The sequence below is a fragment of the Trichechus manatus genome, unplaced genomic scaffold (genome assembly GCF_000243295.1).
Source record: "Trichechus manatus latirostris isolate Lorelei unplaced genomic scaffold, TriManLat1.0 scaffold00114, whole genome shotgun sequence".
Classification (NCBI taxonomy): Eukaryota; Metazoa; Chordata; class Mammalia; order Sirenia; family Trichechidae; genus Trichechus; species Trichechus manatus.
The window spans coordinates 1,705,458-1,729,821 of record NW_004444050.1 but is presented as its reverse complement, the minus strand read 5'-3'; positions in this window follow the sequence as shown (position 1 = coordinate 1,729,821).

Sequence of the window (24,364 nt, the reverse complement as noted above, 5' to 3'; positions counted from 1 at the left end):
CTCCAACTATGTTCTTGGGCAGCTAAGAGTGTTCAGGTTAAAGAAACACTACTTCAAGAAACTGAAGAAAACCTATAAAACTGACTTCCAGTTGTGCATTATTACTGAAAAAGACAAGTTTTATCTTCATAACTGAAAAAAATCATTCAATTAAAGTAAAATTACAAGTGCAGGGCATACCAAAACAACTAATGCCCACTGTGCTGGGCAAAAAAGAAAGACAGTTATGTCAAAACTATAGCCTACGTAGAATCTGGCCTTTTTTTTTTTCCATGGAGTAAATTTTAGTCTTTCTTTTTTTCACTTACAGCGCTACTGTTAAGAGAGATATTTTGGTTCTGCCTCTGTTTTTCATTTTTAATTTAGTTAATTCTCACAACAGGTCTAGGTAGCAGGAAATTGTATATTTATTCTACTTTTGAACACTAAGAACTAAGGAAGACGCTTGAAATAGTTCGACTAATTGTTACTCAAGTAAATGGGATAAACTTAAATCTTGTTCTCTTGTTCCTAACCATAATGTTACAGATTAAATTGCATCTCCTTAAAATATGTGTTCGAATCCTAACCCCTATACCTGTGGATAAGGAACCCTGTTGGCACAATGGTTAAGCACTCAGCTGATCACCAAAAGGTCAGCAGTTAGAACCTGCCAGTTGCTCTGCAGAAGAAAAGACCTGGTGATCTACTCCTGTAAAGATTAAAAACCTGTTAAAACCAAACCCATTGCCATTGAGTCGTGAGTCAGAATCGACTATAGTGACCCTACAGGACAGAGTAGAACTGCCTCATAGAGTTTCCAAGGAGCGACTGGTGGATTCAAACTGCCAGCCTTTTGGTTAGCAGCTGTAGCACTTAACCACTGTGCCACCAGGGTTTCCCTGTAAAGATCACAGCCCAGGAAACCTTCTGGGGCAGTTCTACTCTGTCCTATGAGGTCGCTATGAATTGGAATTGACTTATTGGCACACAAAATCAACGTATCTGTGGATATAATCCTGTTTGGAAATAGGGCTTTCTTTTTAATGTTAATTATGTCATACACAAGTAGAGTGGGTTCTAAACCTAATCACTTCTGAGTTATAAAACAGAGCAGATTAGACACAGAAACGCACACACATAGGGAGAAGACGGATGCCATGTGAAGATCGTCTATAAGCCAAGAAACCAAGGAATGCCTAGGACTACCTACTGCGAAAAAATAAAATTTTGTTCTTTAAAGCCACCCACTTGTGGTTTTTCTGTTACAGCAGCACTGGGAAACTAAGACACATAGGTTATCTCAAATTTTGATTCTTCTAAAAGAATTTAGGTGCTATTTTTTCTCTCAGTTTCTCAAATAACAATCTTGAGAGACTTCATTGTTAGAATGTTTGTTTTTCTGCCTTTGTGAATGGTAGAGAGTTTCCATCCATCAGAAAAACCAAACGGCTCTCAATGTATGGTGGTGATTTGTTACTATTCCACATTTCTTCTCAAGCTCGTTTTTCTCCTGGTTGTAAAGCTCCTAACTGATCAATTGCCCTCATAACAGATCTTTGTTCAGGCATGTTTTCCTGCTCTCAGCACAGTCCTCTGGTGCAGTTTATTTAAGCCCAGGAGCATTAACGCTTCCAGCTGTATCTCTACCAAGACAAACCAATTTCTTATTTTAGACTCAAATAGTATTTGAGAAAGCATTCTCCAAACCTAAGTGCTGCTTGCGCTTTGAAACACACACATTTTATTCCCTTGGATAGTTAAACCTCAAAAAGTCCCACCATTCCTTGACGAAGCAATGTACTTTTTAAAATTTTCCATTGAGCGGAGACAAGAAACACATTAAAAAAAAAAATCCCCTTTAAATCAGTCTTTCTCCATTCTTTCTTTTTTTTTTAAATTGTGCTTTAGGCAAAGTTTTACAGAGCAAAATAGTTTCTCATTAAACAACTAATACACATATTGTTTTGTGACATTGGTTGCCAACCCCATGACATACCAACCCTCCTCTTCTCAACCTTGGGTTCCCCATTTCCATTCGTCCAGCTTTCCTGTCCCCTCCTGCCTTCTCGTGCTTGCCCCTGGGCTTGTGTGCCCGTTTAGTCTCATCTACATGGTTGAACTGTGTATAGTATTGTTTGTTTTATGTTGTTAGGTGCCATCTAGTCGGTTCGGACTCACAGCGACCCCATGTACAACAGAACATAACACTGCCCTGTCCTGCGCCATCCTCACAATCATTGTTATGTTTGAGCCCATTGTTGCAGCCACTGTGTCAATCCATCTCATGGAGGGTCTTCCTCTTTTTCGCTGATCCTCTACTTTACCAAGCATGATGTTTTATAGGCCTATCTGTCTAATCTTTGGCTGAAGGGTGAACCTCAGGTGTGACTTCAGTACTGAGTTAAAAGGGTGTCCAGGGGCCATACTCTTGGAGTTTCTCCAGTCTCTGTCAGACCAGTAAGTCTGGTCTTTTCTTGTGAGTTAGAATTTTGTTCTACATTTATCTCCAGCTCTGTCCGGGACCCTCTATTGCAATCCCTGTCGGAGTAGTTGGTGGTGATAGCCGGGCACCATCTAGCTGTGCTGGACTCAGTCTGGTGGAGGTTGTGGTAGCTGTGGTCCACTAGTCTTTTAATTAATCTTTCCCTAGTGTCTGGTTTTCTTCATTCTCCCTTGCTCCAGATGGGGAGGGATTCAGGAGATTCAGGAGACTGGCAGGAGACAGCGTGGTGGGCTTCCCAGCCCATGGAGAAAGAAAGCTGAGCACCTTTGGGCAGGAGGGTTGCTCGTAGAGTGAGGAGCCTCTAGGTCCTTATCAGTGGAGCTAAAGAGCTTTGCAACACTTACCTGAGCAGGACAGAGGCCAAGCCAGCCCAAGAGGCCAAGAGCCAAGGAGAGGCCTGCCTGTGGGCACAGCTGAGAAACTGTTCTGACCGAAGAACTGTATCCTGAGTTGTTCCTGATCCTAATTTATAATCTGTTATTTCCCTAATAAACCCCATAGCCATGAATATTGTCTTTGAGTTCTTGTGTGGCCATTGCACCGAATTATGGAACCCAGCAGAGAGGTTCAGAGTGTCATGGGAGGGACGGCTGGTGTCAGCTGGTAAAAATATTGGAGGGTAAAGGTATGTTTGACCTCTGCCTCATAGGACTCAGCCTTGGGCTGTTGATACTGATAATGATTCTCTCCCCTCATGAAGTTAGAGGAGGTCAGACATCCCAGTCACACCATTTTTATAGTTAGTGTCAGGAGTGGGATTCATTGCAATGGCTCCAGGCTCATGGAAGCATGGGACTTTGTAAGAGAAAGAATGAAGGGGCATGGGAAGTGAAACTTTTGATTCTTTAACAGTGACTTTGGTTGTTGTTACCTGTAATGGCAGAAAGGAAAGTAAAAGATGTTAAGCTGCAGCTGGGGAGAGAAAAGTTAAATCTGGAGTGGCTTGGGGCAAAAGCTAGGCCAGTTAAACAAGATGATGGGTAGGAGGCTACAGTCTTCTGGTTCCAACCAGCCAGAAGCCCAAGTCCATATGCATATGAATGGGAAGATAGTCAAGGTGTAGAGAAGAGATGATGAAACTGGAGTGTTTTTAAAAGGCTTATGTGTGTATTTGAACGTACTATGGATATTGAATGTTTCTCCTACCTAGTGTTGTAAAACAGACTTAAATATATGATGGAAATGAATATTGGGTATTATAGATTACAGAGCATGTGTAACACTGCCTTCAGCCAATACTTGATCGGATATGCTAAAAAGGGGACTAGGATTTGCCTGAAAGAACACAGACTGTTCCTTTGAATGTAGTAGTCCTTTGTATGGAGTATTGAGGGCTTAGGTAAAAAACCTGAGCCTCACCCAGAACCTTCAGAGTCAGGAAATTTGCATTTGACATGCAGACCCATCCAGAACTGCAAATTTGCATTTGAAGGAAGGACCTGCAGGAAAAAAATCACTGTTTTGCTTATTGAATTTAGAGCAAGCCATTTACTACTGGATGCATTAAGGCAGGAAAAGTCAGTGCCCATCAGAAGAACCCCCTTCCAGGACTGGAAGTAAAAAGGAGCCAGCAAGTAGGCAACCTAGTATGCTTGCTTGAGGTTACCACCTGGGGCCACGAGATAAGTGGAAGTGGGGGAGGTACAGCAATGAAGAGACAGTCTGAGTTTGGACATGTTCCATTGGCACCAGTTGACCTAGGCCACAGAATCTAGGGATGAAAGAGAGAAAAAGGGCCGGCTGGTCTGAAGTGCAGGGAGTTGTGTGGACTCCTGAGCCTACAGGTGGTGCCTATTGACCTAGTCCTTGCGGGCTAGGGATGAACTGACCAGAGCCCAACAGGATGAAGAGAAAGATATTTGATGATGTGAGCTGGTGTAGATTGCTGCAGTTTGATGGCTTGCTCTGGGCTGGACTTTGCTTATGGATACAGATGCTCAAATGTCCAACTGGAACAGAAGATTCTTCAGATCAAGGAACATGCTTGTCTCCTCAAGAGTAGTGGTTTGATAAAGTACTGGTTTGATAGGGATGGGTAATTTAGAAATTAATTATGTAAAATGGGGGGAGATAAAACCATGAAGTGTCTGGCTTATATGCTTTGGTGAGTGTGCATACACTCAGAATGAGGGAGACAAGGGAGGAATCCCACTGAAAAGATTCCTCTTTTCCCTATAGGCCTGGGGAAGAGAGGGTGGGGGGAAGATGCTGATAGGATCATATGATTCAGTGGTGAGTGTTGATTGTTAACAGGGTTTATTGTGATTGTAAAAACTGTAATTGTAGAAGCAGTAAATGTGAAAGGGTAGGCTAAGGGGGAGGACTGCTGGACTGGAGTACAGTGGCCGAACCTAAACTCCCTTAAAGATTTTGCATGCTGATACCTCAAGAGAAGCTCAGAGCAAGGGAATAATCTTCTCTTAGTTAAATTTTATCAAAGGCCAGAAAGGGTGAAAACAAGACAACCTTTGGAGAACCTGACCAGATCAGATGACTTGCAGCAGCCTGAATGGATGATATCTGAGTAACCTCACCCTGAGGACTCTTTTCCCTACAGAATGACTAATTGTTAATGACTGTTTCGGACTGGTAAAATGATTGGGAGAGGGAAGTTATCCTCCAAGTATGAAAGTATCATGGCTAGAAAAGCCAGGGGGTGACCTGCAGATGCAATAGATCACTTTTATATGGCCTTTCTAGCCATGATCTTGTAACTCACACCAACTGATTGGGTGGGGCTATGTAAATAAGGTGCTTGTGGCCCAACAAGGGGATTAGACAGCTTGCTAATAATGCAAATAAGATGTGTGACACCCTTGTGGGGATGGGACCATGCAAATAAGGTGTATGGAACCCTAACGAGGGGATTGGTCAGTTTTGCCATCCTGCTAGGCTTAAAAGAGAGCCAATCCCAGAGTAGGGGGACCTCACTACCACCAAGAAAGAGCTAGGAGTGAAGCGCATCTTTCGGACCTGGGATCCCTGTGCTGAGAACCTCCTAGGCCCAGGAGACAGAGAGATCTGTAACCCCAGAGATGGCAAGAGACAGCAAGAAACAGCTACAGGGAAACAGTGGCAGCAGAGGCAGAAGAACCAGGAGACTAGCAGGAGATGGTGTGTTGGGCTTCCCAGCCCACGGAGTGAGAAAGCTGAGTGCCCTCAGGCAGGAGGTTTGCTGGCAGAGGTGGGTGCCTCTGGACACTTATCAGTGGAATTAAAGAGCTTTGTAACACTTGCCTGAGCAGAGCAAATGCGGGGCCAAGGGGCTGGGGGCCAGAGAGAGGCCTGCTTGTGGGCACAGCTGAGAAGAAGCTGTTTTGATCAAAGAACTGTATCCTGAGTCATTTCTGATCCCAAGTTGTACCCTGTTACTTCCCTAATAAACCCCATAATCATTTGTATTGTCTATGAGTTCTGTGTAGCCATTGCAATAGATTTTTGAACCCAGCAGAGAGGTGGAGAGTGTCGTGGGAGGGATTGCTGGTGTGTTGTACAGGAGAAACATCATAAAGTTTAGTAAAGCAAAAAGAAAGTTTCATTTGGCATATATTCAAAAGGACAAAAGTGGGAAGCAGACAAGCATGCTGCCAGAGCTAGAATGTCTGCCCGAATCTGAGGAAGGTCACAGAATCATCAGTGTATATCAACATCACAAAATGGGTAGAATCATTGAAAGCAGTCACCTTTTCACAGGTTGGCTAGAAATTGTGATCTTACATTTTGAATCATCTTTCTTAACAATCATTGGTACAGGTTTTAGTTATGAAAGTCAGGATGGTCTTCATTGGTCCAACAAATTTCTATTTGCTAAATGCTAATAGAAGAAGACAAAAAGTGGGAAGTCTTTTGTGTTAGGTTTGATTGCCCTTTTGTGAAAACTTCCTTAAAATAATTTTGGAGATTGTCCCATCTATTGTCTATCTCAGGGCCCAGCTGATGTGTGTTTGCAGTCTGTGAGGGCCCAGCCCCAGCTGGGTCACATTTCTCCATGCTCAAGGTCAGGGAACAAAGATTCCAAATATTATTTTCTAAATCAGGTGTCAACTGGTAAAACGGTTGGAGGGTGGAGGTATGTTTGACATCCACCTCATAGGAACCAGCCTTGGGCTCTTGATCTTGATTCTCCTTCCCCCTTAAGAAGTTAGAGGAGGTCAGATGCCCCTGCTATGACATTTTTACAAGGGTAGACAAATTATTACTGCAAGAATAGTGGATCTGACCTTGGAATTGGGAGGGCATGGGAAAATATATTGGAAGCTCTTGAGTGATGCTGGCTACTTTTCCAGAATATTCTCTACCCCTAGATAAACAGCAATTACGTCTTGGAACCCATTTTTTGCCTACATTCTGAATAAGAGCTCCAGAACAGAAGTGCCTGGCAAATCTAGGGTGGCTGGCCTAGGAGTAGGCGCGATCTTTTATTTTGCACTCCTGCTTCTGCTTTAAAGCTATAACTCTTGTACTAATTTCAACAGTTTGCTGAACAGACTATACAGCTATGCTTAAATGTGTCCAGGCAAACCTAGGCTGTGATTAGACAAGTGCGAACAAGCCCAGGGAGGGTCAACCAATCAGAATCTTGCTGGGAGTTTCCTGATTCTGCCCTATAACTATCTCTGCGAAGCAGCCACCCCTTGGATTTGTTGGTTTTCACTTTGTGTGGGCTAAGTCTCTCCATTTGAATGTTCCTTACGCTGTCGATAAATCTCTTTGTTTCACTTGAACAGAGTCTGAGAGTTTTGCTCTTTGACAATTCTGGACTGTAAAACTGAGTTAAACTGTGGAAGAACTTTGAAATAAAACAGAAATGGAAAGGGACAAAATACTCCTTTTAAGAAACAAGTGGTCAAAATCAATTCCTAGAATTCCAGTTGGCAGCTCTGGATGTTCTCATTAAAAACTAGATGAATGATTTTGATACTCTTGAAGTCTGAAAGCTTTGCCTTCCAGACTTTTTAATTAAACAATATTCCAAAATGAGTGTTTATTCTTTTATGAAAGGCAAACAGTGTCTCCAGTTTTCTCTATGTTACTGTAGCCTAGTCCAGAGGCTACACTTAATTGACTCTTTGTCTCTTTGAAAATATAAGTAAAATAATTTAACCACCAGGAAAGGTCTTAGAGGGATTCTAATTAGAGAATATTCATTCATTCTTTTAAATTTTCATTGCGAGCCTTTCAGCGTGCAGTGAGGCATTGGTGGGTGTTTCAACAGTAGAATTCTTGCCTCCTATGCGAGAGATCCAGATCTGATTCTCCTCCAGTGAAACTCATGTACAGCCACCTGTCTGCCGATGGAGACTTGTGTGTTGCTATTGATACTATTAGTATGCCCTGAAAGAGCCTAGGTTACACAAAACTCGCTGAGAACAAAAATAGCAACCCCCTGTTAAACTTTCAGAGCAATAACCACAAGAGGCCGTCTGTGAAATAGTAACCCTTCCACCAGAACCGTGAGCCCAAAGGTCGGAGAAGGGCTCATTAACATAGTAAAAAGCACTCCCCTAGGCGGAGACTTAACAGGATAATAAGATTAGACTATATATTGCACTTCAGTAGTATGTTAGAAAATGTAAAACCCTGTAGTTGTATGATTTGTAAAGAACTCCCTCCTTCCTCAGAGTATAAAAAAATCTGACCCATGTAACCCAAACAGGCAGAATCTGAGGACTGCCTTCCTCTCTGCCTCGGCTTGCGCACAGCCTTAGAATAAATCCTCTCTTTGTTCCTCACCCCGGTGTTTGTTGTCTTTATTGGCAAAAGTCACACTGAGCTGAACCCAGAACTTGAGCAAGGTTACACGATGATGCTGAAAAGGTTTCAGTGGAGCTTCCAGACTAAAGCAGACTAGGAAGAAAGGCCTGGTGATCTATTTCCAAAACTCAGCCAGTGAAAACTCTTTGGATGACAACAATCGTATCTGCAATCATGGGAATGGCACAGGTCTGAGTAGCATTTCATTCTGTCATGCATGGGGTCACCATGAGTCAGGGCTGACTATACAGCCGCTAACAACAGCAGCAAGCATATAGCAACAAATCAAAACAAAAGCCTTCATCTCATGAAGCTGGATTCTAGAGAGGGGGAAACAACAAGAAACAAACATATAACATCAGCTGAGAATAAGTGCTACGAAGAAAAATAAAGCCGTGTAAGAGTGCAGAGAGCAAGCTGGGGGTGTGTGTTCCATTTAGGTAGGATGATCAGGGAAGACCTCGTTAAGGTGACATTTGCGCAGAGATTTGAATGAAGTGAGAGGGAGTAGGAAGGTTTTCTAGAGCAGGGGTCGGCAAATGTTTTGTGTAAAAGGCCAGATGGTAAATATTTTAGTTTAACAGGCCATACAGTCTCTGCTGCAATGACTCAACTCTGTCCTGGTAGCAAGAAAGCAGCCACAGACAACATAAATAAATGGGTATGGCTGTGTGCCAATAAACCTTTATTTATGGACATTGGTATTTGAATTTCATGTAATTTTTACATGTCACGAAATATATGTCTTCTTTTGATTTTTTTTTCAACCATTTAAAAACATAAAAAATGTTCTCAGCCTGAATGCCATACAAGTATAAGCTATGGGCTGCATTTGGCTAATGGGCCATGGTTTGCTGACTCCTGCTTCTGATCTTTGACCCCTGATCTCAAGTAAGCATGATCTAGGAGAGGGATCAATTATACCTTGAAGCAGGAGCATGCAGGACTTGATGATGGAAGGCAGAGGAAAAGTCCATCCAGAAGCATCAATTAGCAGTTGTCATGGAGACAGCCTCTCCACTCATCCCAAATTATTTTCACCTGGTGGGGTCAAATTTTAGTATCGCCAGGACCAAAATTAGTTCTATGATTGGACTCCCTTTAGGAGACAGACACTACATTCAAGAGGGGTAGGTACTTAGAAGAAGTAGAGTTTGAACTGGTTTGACCCTGAAAAAGGAGCCCTTGTGGCACAGTGGTTAAGCGCTCGGCTGCTAACCGAAAGGCCGGCAGTGTGAACCCAGCAGTTGTTCCACAGGAGAAAGAGGTGGCAGTCTGCTTCCGTAAAGATTACAGCCTTGGAAACCCTGAGGGGCAATTCTACTCTGTCCTATAGCGTCACTATGAGCTGGAATTGACTCGACGGCATAGAGTTTGGCTTGAGAGTTTTGGCTTTGAAAAAAGGACAGAATTACAACACGTGGGTCTGGACAAGGAGGGAGAAAGAGTATTCTAGGCAGAGGAATAACCTGAACAAAGGCCTGAAAGTAGGAGAGAATATTTGATGCACCATGTGATCTTGCTCCAATTACCGTGTGTGTGTGTGTGTGTGTGTGTGTGTGTGTGTGTGTGTGTGTGTGTGTGTGTCGCATATCTTTATACCTTGAAATGCAAGCCCCTAAAGGAGTATTTGGAGTCCTGGTGGCACAATGGTTAAGAGCTATGGCTGCTAACCAAAAGGTTGGTAGTTCTAATCCACCAGCTGCTCCTTGGAAACCCTATGGGGGGCAGTTCTACTCTGTCCTATAAGGTCACTATGAGTTGGAAGTGACTCTGAATTAAAGAAATGTTTGGAGTCCCTGGCTGATGCAAACAATTAATGTGCTTAGCTGCTAACCAAAAGTCAGTGGTTTGAATCCACCTGGAGGGACCTCTAAAGAAAGGCCTGACAATCTGCTTCTGAAAAATCAGCCACTGAAAAGTCTATGAAGCACAGTTCTACTGTGAAACCCATGGGGTGGCCATGAGTCTGAATCGACTCCAAGGCAACTGGTAAAGCAATGGTTCAACTGTAGCCTGCATCAGAATCACCTGAAGGGCTTGTTACAACAGATTGCTGGACCCTACCCATAGGGTTTCTGACTCAGTGGGTCTGGGGTGGGACCTGAGAATTTGCATTTCTAACAAGTTCCCAGGTGAAGCTGATTCTGCTGGCTGGGAACCACACTTAGAAAACCATTGCCCAAGATGGTTGTCTGCTACAGAGGAAAGGTGGGGTCTAGCAATCTTTTATTGCCTGACCTTCAAAATGGGGATAATATCTGAGAAGACTTTCTGGACCAACTATAAAATGGAAGAGCGCCAGACCTGTCATAAGCTTTCCTATGCTTGAATTGCTTTTGTCTCCAGTCTTCTCTCCTGAAACTATCCAGAAGGGTTTAACATTTGTAAGCAACATTCCATGTGGGGCTTCTGCTTCCAGAATATTTTTTAAAAAGTTACAGGGACATATTTTGTCATCAACAACAAACAAAGAAATAGCCTTGCCGTACAGCCCACTAAGCACTGGCGGGCTCCTAGGGTGTCGCCACAGAGAGATAAAGGAAACTGGAGACATTTTGGAATTGACTCACAAAGTGAGTTTGTACATGTTTCTCAGAAATTAAAGGTCAAGATTAAATGTAAAATCCAAGCAGTTAAACATATCCTAGTGAAGCTCTCTATTTAAACATACCATGGATTCTTTTGTCTTAACCACTGGTTCAGAGCGACATCTAGGCAGAACTGAACAGCACATTTTTCTTTGAAATCCTTCACTTGCAACTAATTTCCAATGACTTAGCAAAGAATCTGGAAGTCAGGCAGTTGGATGCTCAATATGCTCCAAAATAAATATGTTTTTAAAATGGAAAACACCAATTTTGTACTCCACAATTAAACGAAACACTGAAAAGTGAGGTGAAACAAAGGTTTTTTCTGTTCGTAAGTGGCGCTTCAAAAAGGAAAATAATATAACATTCAAGTTAATATTGAACTGAAATCTAATCAAAAATATGGAGCAAAAACTCAAAGTTTGAATGATCAGAATAGCTTTTGTTTCACTGAACTTGCTGTTGACCAGTCCCTTCTAAGGGGTCAAGCCTGTGTTCAGATTCTGTGGCCCGACTGGCTAAGGTTTGTATCACAGGATCCTGCTCCCCAGTCTCACCAGCTGTCTTAGTTACCTCCTGCTGCTATAACAGAAATATCGCAAGTGGATGGCTTTACAAAGAGAAATTTATTCTCTAACAGTCTAGGAGGCTAGAAGTCCAAATTCAGGGTGCCAGCTCCCGGGAAAGTCTTTCTCTCTCTCTGTTGGCTCTGGCAGAAGGTCCTTGTCATCAATATTACCCAGGTCTAGAAACTTCTCAGAGCAGGGACCCTGGGTCCAAAGGACATGCTATTCTCCTAGCTGTTGTTTCTTGGTGGTATGAGGTCCCCCTGTCTCTCTGCTCACTTTTCTCTTTTATATCTCAAAACAGATTGATTTAAGATACAACCTAATCTTGTAGATTGAGTCCTGCCTCATTAACATAACTACTGCTAATGCCACCTCATTAACATCATAGAGGTAGGATTTACAACACATAAGAAAATCACATCAGATGACAAAATGGTGGACAATCACATAATACTGGGAATCATGGCTTAGCCAAGTTGACAGATATTTGGTGGTGGGGAACACAATTCAATCCATAACACCAGCTGTGGTTTAACTGGGCACTTGACAAGGGTGACCCATATCAGGCTGGCCTGGCTTGAAAACCTGAGCTGAGCCAATCAGATTTCTCGTTTGTTATTATTGTGATTAGCTTCCGTGGAGTTGACCCCAGCTCATGGTGACCCCATTCATAACAGAATGAAACAGTACTCAGTCTTGTACCATCCCATGATCGGTTGTGGATCTGACCATTCCATTGTGATCCATAGGGTTTTCATAGGCTTATTTTCAGAAATAGATCATTAGCCCTTTCTTCCTTGTCCGTATTAGTCTGGAAGCTCCACTGAAACCTGTTTACCGTCTGTTACGGATTGAATTGTGTCCCCGAAAAATGTGTATCAACTTGGCTAGGCCATGATTCCCAGTATTGTGTGGTTGTCCACCATTTTGTGATCTGATGTGATTTTCCTATGTGTTGTAAATCTTAATCTCTGCCTGTGATTAATGAGGCAAGATTAGGTTATGTTAAAGAGGATTAGGGTAAGATGCAACACCCTTGCTTAGGTCACAACCCTGTTCCAATGTAAGAGGAATTTCCCTGGGGTGTGGCCTGAATCACCATTTATCTCACAGAGATAAAAGGAGAGAAAAGCAAACAGAGAGAAGAGACCTCATGCTACCAAGAAATAAGCACCAGGAGCAAAGCACATCCTTTGGACCTGGGGTCGCTGCACTGAGAAGCTACTAGTCCAGGGAAAGATTGATGACAAGGACCTTCCCCCAGAGCCAACACAGACAGAAAGCCTTCCCCAGGAGCTGGTGCCCTGTGTTCAGACTTCTAGCCTCCTAGACTGTGAGAGAATAAATCTGTGTTTGTTAAAGCCATCCACTTGTATTTCTGTTATAGCAGCACTAGAAAACTGAGACAGCATCACAGAAGCCTCCCCTGACAGATGGATGGAGACTGCATATGAGGTGCCTTGACTGGAAATTGAACACTGGTCTTCTGCATGGAAGGTGAGAATTCTACCACTGAATGGCCAGTGCCTCAACATCCCTCCTTTAGTGATTGGCAATTAATAAATAGAAGGAGACTGGGCAAGTTAGCTGTGAGAGCTAAATCAGGGCTCACCGAGGACCATGTACAAGGTGAGGGTATGAAGAAGCCCAGTGGTAAGGAGAGGAGGACAGAGCAGATGGAATCACAAGAAAAGCAGAGAGGCCACAAATAAGAGATCATGTGGCCGCTAAGGGAGAAAAGGACAAACTTGTTCTGGATGATTCTCTAGTCCCAGTACACACGTATCCTTACCGTAAACTCTCTTTTCCTTGAGATAACTATCTCATGTGGGTTTCTTTCTTTGACACCAAAAAGGGACGCAATGCAAACAGCAGCTCTTTTCTAAAGTACTGTTATTCTCATTAAAAACAAAAAACAAAACTTGAGTCATTCCAAAACATTCCAGCTTATATACTAGGGAAAAAATATGGTATAGAAGCAGGTGTGGATCCAGGTTTTGTGGGGCCTGAAGCTGATACAGATTGGGTAGCCATCTTTGAGAAAAAGAATGTCAAATTACACATACAAATTAGTTCTGGGGCCCTGAAAAGGGCCTGTGCAAGTGAGGGGCCTTGGGGCCTGAGTTTTCATTAACTTTATGACGTATTCAACTCTGTTTAGAATTAGGAATATGATCCTGAGGCACCTCAGGCATTTCTTTCCCAGTGATAACAATGTTTAATTTAAATGAAAAGTCGTTGCTGCTGTTGTTGCTGTGAATCATGGCGACCCCATGTGACAGAGCAGAATTGCCCCATAGGGTATTCTTGGCTGTAACCTTTAGAGAAGCAAATTGTCAGGTCTTTCTCCTGTGGAGCAGCTGGGTGGATTCAAACCACCAACCTTTCAGTCAGCAGAGCCGAGTGCTTAATTGTTGCAACACCAGAGAGCCTTTTACATGAAAAGTAGCCCCCCAGAAAATTACATTATACTTACCTCATGCTTTAGTTGAGTATGTTTTAAGCTGTAGCTAAAACAAGTTCAACATCTTTGAAGCTTTTTTGGGTTCTGGAGGCAACATATTCATCACTTACAAATTTTACTTAAGCCCATTTATTCTGTTACTTAGAAAGCAATCTACTTTAAATAGGGCCCCTACAACAAAATGAAACATGGCACAATTCAGTCATCAGTCAAACATCAGGGGTGAATTGTCATTAAGACTTTAACGCCATTTCTGGTATTTGACTACTGACAGCTTTCAAGCTCTACCTTCCCCTTCCCCTGGTGACCTTTCAGCATGTTTTCTCCTTCTCAAAATGGGCAACTGAGAGCTTGCCTATAAGTTTCTTTTTTTTCTTTGCCTTCTCCCTTTTTGCATACCTTTGTTAATGGCTTTGTTTTGCGCATACCTTTGTTAATGACTTTGTTTTATGACTTAGGATCCCCCACAAGAAGATTAGAGCCTGTATATCTTTAGCCTGATAAGGAAATGTTCAGTTCCTTATCTCTTTAGTATGATAAAGAGTCTCTTGTAATTATCTTGAAATGAATAACAACACTTCTAACCTTTGTAAAAATCATACATAAGCTCTAATGTAAAAATACCTTTTGGGACTCCCTAAGGACAGCCTGCATTGCTGTTGGGTTCCTGGTGGTGTGCAGTTCCTGAATTAAAACTTTCTCACTCTTCCTGACTTAGAGTATGTCTCATTGGCTTGACTGCTCCAGGGCACGGACCCTATTCGGGTAACACCCTATTGCCCTACATCTGAGCATGCCAATGAGAAAACCTGCAAGGGAGCTCCCTTGGTGCGGATGGGAGGTTCAAATCACAGGAGCTCTGGCCCATATGAGGGAACCCTTGCCCCAGCCCTACCCTTTAACTTCAAGCCAATCACCCTTCCCTGCTCTCTCAAGCCATTTATAGACCTGCTTGGAAGCCTGCCCTGTTCTCCCCAGAGCCTCATGAAGTGAGTAATAAATGTCTTCATATCCTCTTGGTGGATTTGTGGCATCATCAGTCTTGACAACCGAACCAAATTTTGAGTCGGGGGATCCATCTACTTCCATCAAGTGACCATAGCAATAACAATAACAAACTCATGCCTTAGTTTCCTAGAGCTGCCGAACAAACTAGCACAAACTGGGTGGATTTAAAGAATAGAAATTTATTTTATCACAGTTCTGGGGGCTAGAAGTCCAAATCAGGGTATCAGCTGTGCTGATTCCTTCTGAAGACTCTGAGAGAGAAACTGTTCGTTGCCTCTCTCCTAGCTTCTGGTGGCTGCCATCAATCCTTGGCACTCCCTGGCTTACATCTGCCATATGGCCATCCTGCTCTCTGGCTCTGCATGTCTGTTCTCTTCTGTCATAAGACAACCCTCAGATGGGATTAGGACCCACCCTGCTCTGGTATGATCTCAGTGAACTGATAATACCTTCACAGATCCTATTTCCAAACAAGGTCATGTTCACTGACCAGGGGTTAAGACTTAAACATATCTCTTTAGGGGACACAATTCAACCCATAACAACCCATTATATGTCAAATAAAAATAACTCATCTTTTCAGCCATTGAGAACTCTCTGGGGTAAAGTTCTACTCTGGCACAGATGGGGTTGCCATGAGTCAGAATCAACTCAGCAGCAACAGGTTTTTATGACTTTGTTACTCAATGTGCGGTCTGTGGACCAGCAGCATTGGCATTACTGGGAGTTTGTTATAAATACAGAACCTTGGTCTCTAGCCCAGACCTGGTGAACCAGAATCTGCATTTTAACAAGATCTCCATGTGCTGGGTGTGCACATTACAGTTTGAGAAGAATCACTTTAATACTTCCTCCAGCTCCAGGATTCCAGGATGAAAATGACCAGACAATTTTACAAAAGGCTCAGAGAAAGTCTCTGGCTGCTATTAGCTCCCCTGAATCCACAAACAGTCCCTCTACCAACCTACAGAAATATGGCGAAGAAGTGACCCACCTATCCAATCAGCATTTCACTTTTGCAAACTAAATGCCTAAACCTCTTTTTCTGGGTAGGTGACTCCAAACAGTAGTTGAGACATTTAAAGAGGCATTAAAACCTCTCAAATGCAAGAGAATCATATTTCCTTCTGACTTTAGAAAGGTTCTTTTTCAGAACAATTCTGTAGGCATGGGAAGGTCTGATAAACACAAGAGCGTGACAAGAGCCATGTTACCAGAAGGTGGCGCCTGGCGCCCAGCTGGGAGCATGGCTGCGTGGAGACAGGCCTGGAAGAGTGAGCTGCAGAGAAAAGTGAGGCTCCACCAGCAATGCAGGCAGCAAGGAAACTGCACGCCTGGGGAAGGTCTTCGTGGCCCAACAGCAAACAAGAAAAACTTCAGAATGCCTTTTTTTTCATTCCTCACTGACTCCCTGATATAAACTAGTGGTTTTTCAGACTCCTTGGGGTACACAGGAATCACCCAAGATGTGTTAAAAATGTAAACGTAATGCTGGGCTCCAACCCAAGATTCAAATTTACACAATCCGCACTGTAAGAAGCATCCCAGGGGATTCTGATGTAGGCGTGGTCCTTAGATGACGGCCATAATTATTTTAGGAGAAACAGATTTTACAACTCTGTATTTGAGCACAAACAATAATAGACATTGAACCTCACTTCTCATTTTACAAAGGGCTTTCACATCTAAGGTCTTATCTGAGATTTCGAATTACCCTTTTATAGAGGTGGAAACGAGTAGCTGAGCCAGCGTACAACGTGAGGCTTCATCTTCCAAATCCTGTGTGCTCTTCTCGGCTCCAGGAGTCCTTGGGTGGTGCAAATGGTTAAGAACTTTACCTGGCTGCAAACTGAAGGGTTGGAGGTTCGAGTCCACCTAGAGGCTCCTTGGGCAAAAGCGCTGGTGATCTACTTCCAAAAAATCAGCCACTGAAAACCCTTTGAAGCACAGTTCTGCTCTGACACACATGCAGTGGCAGCTGGTTTTGGCTTCATTGGCCCCAAGCAACCTCTTCATAGTCCCAGGTCAAAGTGAGACCAGGCATAGGTTATCTCAGTGATTCTCGAAGTGTGATTCTGGCCCAGCAGCATCAGCATTCCCTGAAATTTGTTAAAAACAGAAATTCTAGGCTCCTATACCAGCCCTGGTCATGCAGTGATTAAAAGCTTGGCTGCTAACCAAAAAGTCGGCAGTTCTAGTCCACCAGCCGCTCCTTGGAAACTCTATGGGGTAGTTCTACTCTATCCTATAGGATAGCTATGAGTAGGAACTGACTCAATGGCAATGGGTATATATATGCCCTGGTGGTGCAATGGTTAAATCTCTTGGCTGCTAACCACAAGGTTGGCGGTTCGAACCCACCAGCTGCTCTGCAGGAGAAAGATGTGCTAGCCTTGGGAACCATATGGGGTAGTTCTATTCTGTCCTTTATGGTCGCTATGAGTCGGAACTGACTTGATGGCAGTGGGTTTGGTTTTTGTTTTGTTTTTTTTGGTATACCAGATCTAAACGAGCCTTGGTGGCACAGTGGTTAAGTGCTTGGCTGCTAAACAAAAGGTCCGGGGTTCAAACCCACGAAATAGTCTTGATAGCAAGGACTAGAGCTGAGATCCTTGGGTGGGACCCAGCAATCAGATTTAACAAGACTTCAGATGATGCCAAAATATAACCAGACTCAGAAGCCTAATGCATCCTCAGCATCCACACCTTCCACCCACACTGCTGAGCTTAACCAGCAGGTGGATAAATCATGGGAGGCGGAGAGGCTAGGGGTGGGCTAGAGCAGGCCTGCTTCTAAACCTCCCTTTGTGGTGGAGCATAAACCAGTGCTTGGGGCCTGCCTATTTTTTCTGCTTCTCTGAATGGCCACACCCTGTCCATATTTTCCATCCTCCTCGCCAAGAGGAGGAATCAGCTTCACAGTTCCCCAGGAAGTTTATCTGATCAGATAAACTTGTATCAGACCCTGCCTTGTTCTTAGCCCTGCTCCTTCCCTCCTGCAGGCCCTCTGGAGGAGGCTGACCTTAGGACTCAGCCCTAGCTCGGGTCCTGGCACATTCTGGGAAGGCTTGAAGGAGCACCAGACCCACCCTCATTGCCCCCTCCAATCTGGCCAATGGCATCCGGCTCCGCCACCTATTACTTACTACTTCCAGGAGTAGCCTGGCCCCTGAGTTCTTCTTCATCTGTCTGGCAGGGTCCCTGCAGCTTGCTAAAGTAATCGCAATCCTGGCTGTTTGGCTCATGAAAGCTGAGAATTCCCTGCTCCCCATATACAGATATCTGATATATTGTCTGTTCTGCAGAGCCAGGCTCAAACGAATCCTTTGTGATATCCTACCTGTTACACTCTACCCCCTCCTCCCAGGAAAAGTGAGCCAGTTCTTCCTCTGGGTTCCTGAGGCACCTTGTGATTACTTCACACCATTTACCTCACTGTCTGCTGTTGTTGTTCGGTGCCATAGAGTCAGTTCCGACTCATAGTGACCCTGCGTACAACAGAATGAAACACTGCGCGGTTCTGCGCCATCCTCACAATTGTTGTGCTTAAGCCCACTGTTGCAGCCACTGTGTCAATCCATCTAATTAAGGGTCTTCCTCTTTTTTGCTGACCCTCTACTTTACCAAGCATGATGTCCTTCTCCAGGGACTGATCCCTCCTGACAGCATGTCCAAAGTATGTGAGGCATAGTCTCGCCATCCTTGCTTCTAAGCAGCATTCTGGTTGTACTTCTTCCAAGACAGATTACCTCACTGTTTTGTAACTCTTTATTGACTCCTCTGAAATTCATTTTTTTTTTTTATTCCCAACATTTATGTTGCTGGTCCAAAGTACCCAAACCAAAACCCACTGCCATTGAGTAGATTCCAACTTATAGAGACCCTATAGGACAGAGTAGAACTGCCCCATAGAGTTTCCAAGGAGCGGCTGGTGGATTTGAACTGCGGACTTTTCAGTTAGTGGTCATAGCTCTTAACCACTGTGCCACCAGGACTCCAGTCCAAAGCAGGGCCTCAGTAAATGTTGGTTAAACTGAATGAATGTTTGACTTCTTCCTAATCAAGGGTTGAGATGGTGCACTGTGTTTTATGCACCTGTATTCTTAGTGCTTGGAGCAGTGTAGGCGCCCAACGAACCAGGATGACCATGAACATGGACGTTTGAATCAGAAGACGTATTATATGAGACTGAATAGTTTAGACCCCTGCCAGCACTTCCCACCCCTTTTAGGAACCAGTACGGTCCCCCAGAACCTTGCTCTCTAAACTAGGCTGCCTGGTTTTGCTAACTGCTGAGATAACAACAGGAAGGAACTCTGTTGAGTTCTGAATAAGGAGACTATACATATGATGTGTTACCTAAACTGGGGCTCTTTTGAATGACAACAGGAGGGTAGAGGCTGGAATGGGAGCAGCGAAAAGCGTCTCATGAGGCAGATAGCATTTTTCTATGAAAACTAGTGCCAGATCTTGAACTATGGGCCGGCCAATTCAGAAAAAAAAAAAAAAAAGATATTTTACAGGTCTTATTCAACCTCCTGCTGCCTCAAGAAAGGAGCCCCGGTGGCACCCATTCAATGCGAGAAAGATGTGGCAGTCTGCTTCTGTAAAGATTTACAGCCTTGGAAACCCGATGGGTCAGCTCTACTCTGGGTTTTTGGTTTTTCTGCCTCAGGAAGCTCCTCATTTTTGGTCCCACTTCTACCTTCCCAATGGGCTACCCTTCAGAGCCGCATATCTCCTGTTTCCCAGATGCTCAAGGACTCCAGGAAGTCATCAACGTAATTACAATCCCAGGCATGTGGCTTGTCTAGCCCTTGGGCCTTAAAAAACATTTTTGAAAACACATTTTATCTCTTTTGGGTCACACAATGGCCTTCTGGGGAGGAACACTTGGAATGACCAGAGGCCTGTCACAGAAACAGGGGACATAGTATACTGTGAAAAAAAAAAAGAATTGTGTGTATATAAATTTACCCTCTCCCCAGCTGGGCAAACTTTTACATAATGAAACTGAATATTTACCATTTACTGTCTTACTGCAGGATATTAGTAGGTGATACTATTCGCTGGTGGCTCAGTGGTTAAGCGTTTGGCTGTAACCAAAAGGTCAGCAGTTCTAATCCACCAGCCATCCCCTTGGAAACCCTATGGGGCAGTTCTACTCAGTCCTATAGAGTCACTATGAGTCGGAATCGACTTCCCGGCAATGGGTTTGGGTTTATTTAATTATTCCCATGACGAAAGGATTCCTCACATTTCAAAAGAGTCCCTTTAAGAAGCAGCTTCTCATGTGTATATTTAGACACTGTTAAATGCTTAACAGAGGAACTGAAAACTGAAGTGTTTGTAAGTCACTGCTCATTAAATAGCATTAAAAATTAAGATAAAGCTAATCTGAAATTATGATGCTTAAAAAAAGTACTTTCGTACGTTTATCTTTAAATGTTCATTTCGCTAGTAATTTTTTTTTCCTTATGTTACAAAATAGGAAACTAAGATGCCAGACGTCCAGCTCATTGTTGGGACCGGGGAGAGTAAGGGGCAGATGAGTTAGGTGATGGCCCCAAATTCCCACAGCTAAAAGGAGGCAGTTTCCTGACCAAAGCCGGACTGGCTTCTCCAGACCAGGTCCTCTCAACCACCGCTGCACTTTCAGCCTCCGGCCCCTTCAGACCCACGTATCCTTCCCTGCACCTCTTCCAGTCAGGTATGGTGTTTTCCAAGATGACCATTATTAGGCCATTTCATCAATGAATCTCCAGTGCTTTGCCCGCAGGAGCTAGAGTGGTGCTTTTACCTGCTCTAAACCAGAACGGGAGTCACTGTGTGGTGCAAACAGTTAACTGCTCAGCTGCTAAACAAAAGGCAGGCTGTTTGAATCTACCCAGGGGCACCTTAGAAGAAAGATCTGGTGATCTACTCCCCCCCGCTCCCCCAAAAAATCAGCCATTAAAAACCCTGTGGACACAATTGTACTTTGACACACATGGGGTCGCCATGAGGTGGAATCAATTCAGTGACAATGGTTTAAACCAGAAAAGGCAGATCATTGCCACAAGCATTCTTCCAGGCCCTGTGTCTGCTAGCTCCCAGAGAAGGCTGCAGACTCGGCTCATCCCTTACTCACTCACCCCAGCAGTAGGGACCTTTTTCCAGTGCTCTGACTGTGCTAAACTCCTTCCCACTTCAGGGCCATTCCTCATGTTCCCCTGCCTGGAAAGTTCTTATCCATACCGCTGAATATCTCTCTGTCTACAAGACAAACAGTCTAGTGCTTTTTAAGATCATACGTTTGGTTTACTACTCTCTCCTCAGCACTTAGTAGTACCTGGTATGGTAAGTACCCGCAAAATGATCCAGCCTTTAGGTGTTCTTCTCCATCAGCCCCGTGTAGAAACTTACTACAGCGACTCTTGTTAAAAAAAAAAGTGAGAAAGCTTTGAACACCACCAATTTTGGATTTCTCCAGAATTCTAGGTTATCTTAGTACCACCATGAAATAAAAAGTCAAGGGTACATGGTACTAAGCAACTATGAACATTTTTGGATAATTGTTTACAAATAGCTTTGATTTATTTTTGTGACTTCCCTATCTGGGTTGATATCTGGTTGCTCTGTCCTGTGTTCTAGTCTTGGGTTGTTATCTGATATTATTGATTTTCTAACCGGAGGACTCCCTTTAGTATTTTTGTAATTTTGGTTTGGTTTTTGCAAATTCTGTAAACTTCTGTTTATCTGGAAAATGTCCTAATTTCACCATCATATTTGAGAGACAGTTTTGCTGGATATATAATTCTTGGCTGACAATTTTTTTCCTTCAAGCCTTTACATATGTCATCCCATTGCCTTCTTGCCTGCATGGTGTCTGCCGAGTAGTCTGAGCTTAGTCTTATTGACTCTCCTTTGTAGATGACTTTTTGTTTATCCCTAGCTGCTCTTAAAATTCTCTCTTTATCTTTGGTTTTGGCAAGTTTGATTATAATATGTCTTGGTGACTTTCTTTTGGGATCTACCTTATGTGGGGTTTCATTAGCATCTTGGATAGATGTCTTCTCGTCTTTCATAATATCAGGGAAGTTTTCTGTCAACTAATCTTCAACAATTTTCTCTGTATTTTCTGTTATCCCCCCCTGTTCTGGTGTTCCAATCACTTGTAGGTTATTTCTCTTGACAGAGTCCCACATAATTGTTAACGAGTTTCTTTATTTTTTAAAATCTTTTATCTGATTTTTCCTCAGATAAGTTGGTGTGAAGTGCTTTATCTTCAATCTCACTAATTCTGACTTCTACTGCCTCAATTCTGCTCCTATCACTTTCTATTGAGTTATCTAATTCTGAAATTTTATTGTTAACCTTCTGGATTTCTGATTGCTGTCTCTCTATGGATTCTTGCAGCCTGTTAAATTTGTCATTATGCTCTTGAATAACCTTCTTAGTTTCCTCTATTCCTTTGTCTGCGTGTTCTTTGGCATTTTCTGCGTTTTTGCAAGATCTTCTTCCTGATCTCTTGAAGAGCTCTGTATATTAATCTTTTGTATTCTGCCTCCAGTAATTCCAAGAAATTCTCTTCCTACAGAAAATTTCTTGATTCTTTATTTTGGGAGCTTGCTGAAGCCATCATATCTGCCTCTTTATGTGATTTGATATTGACTGTTGTCTCTGAGTCATCAATAAGTTATTATAATTTATTTATTTTTTGTTTGCTTATTTTGTCCTAACTTCTTGTTTTGTTTTGTTTTGATATGCCCAAATGGGCTGCTCGTGTGAGCTAGTTTGATTATTGTTGCCTTTGAAGCGCTAATGTCATGTCACCAGGTGGTTAGATCTGTTACTAAGTATGTGAGCCCAGGAGTCCATTAACTTTTCTTGTATGGATTCAACTCAGGTGTCCACGTAGTTGGTCACCAAGTGTGTGGTACAGGCTCTCACCTACTGTCATAGACAGGCATAGGTGATTGGTCTAGGCACAAGTATCTGGCTGCTGTAGAGGGTCACATGCTGAGCAAGGTAGGGGGCTGATGGCTGCCCCTGAGTGTCTCAGAGGAAAGCATGTCCCTGTTCCCTAGAGCGTGTAGGTGGGTGGGTTTTGCAGTCAGACTATGAGCACCCAGTGCTGTTGGCTGTAAGGACTGGGGTGCACCACTTATTCTTGGATGCCTCTCATGGGTGGCTAGTGGCATGGGTGGAGCCACCAGTCCTCAGGCCCCTGATGTGGGCAGGTGAGGAACCAGCTTAATGGGCAGAGCAGTGTCAAATGTCACAAGCCTGCCACTTCACAGCTGAAACAATTGAAGTTAGACTTCAGGTATATACCCTGTTTTACTGTGGTAATGAGGGTCCATGCAAGTCTATGTAGGGTGAAAGGCATTCAAAGTCCGTGGACCCCTTAAGCCTGTGCCTAGGCAAAGGAGCTGTGCCAACTCTGAGTTTCTGGCTTAGGGGAGCTGGCAGCTTATTTTTTCCCTGTTTGTTAATTTGTTCCTTCACCAAGGCCAGGAGAATTGTTCAGGGCATGTGATGAGTCCCACTTCCAGTCCAGGGGACTTGGCAATCACTGAAGCCGGCCCAGGACCCAGTGCAGAGTGGGGGGGAGGGAGGTAAATGTGAGCAAGGTTTTTCCAAAAGGGGGTGTTTCTTTTTTTTTTTTTTTCTTTTCTCATTGTACTTCAGGTGAAGGTTTACAGAACAAATAGTTTCTCGTGAAACAGTAGTACACATATTGTTTTATGACATTGGTTAACAATCCCATGACATGTCAACCCTCTCCCTTCTCGACTGTTTTTGTTGTTGTTGGTAGTGAAAATATACACAGCCAAAGATACACCATTTCAAACATTTCTACATGCACAGTTCACTGACATCGACTCCGCTCTTCCAATTGTGCTGCTATTCCTCACTTTAGATGAAGGTTTACAGAACAAAATAGTTTCTCATTAAAGTTAGTACACATATTGCCCTATGACAATGGTTAACAACCTCACAACACATCAACACTATGCTCACTCAACCTTGGGTTCCCTATCACCAGCTTTCCTGTCCCCTTCTGCCTTCTAGCCCTTGTCCTTGGACTGCTGTGCCTCATTAGTCTCATTTGGTTTTAAGGGGCTGACCACTCCCCGGCTGAACGGTGAACCTCAGAAGTGACTTTACCACTGAGCTAAAAGAGTGTCTGCGGGCCATACTCTTGGGGTTTCTCCAGTCTCCTTTAGGCCAGTAAATCTGGTCTTTTTTTGTGAGTTAGAATTTTGTTCTCCATCCTTCTCCAGCTCTATCCGGAACCCTCTGTTGTGATCCCGGTCAGAGCAGTTAGTGGTGGTAGCCGGGCACCATCTAGCTGTACTGGACTCAGTCTGGTGGAGGCCTTGGAAGCTGTGGTCTGTTAGTCCTTCGGACTAATCTTTTCATTGTATCCTGTTCTCTTCATTCTCCCTTGCTCCTGAAGGGATGAGACCAGTGGAGTATCTTAGATGGCTGCTCACAGGCTTTTAAG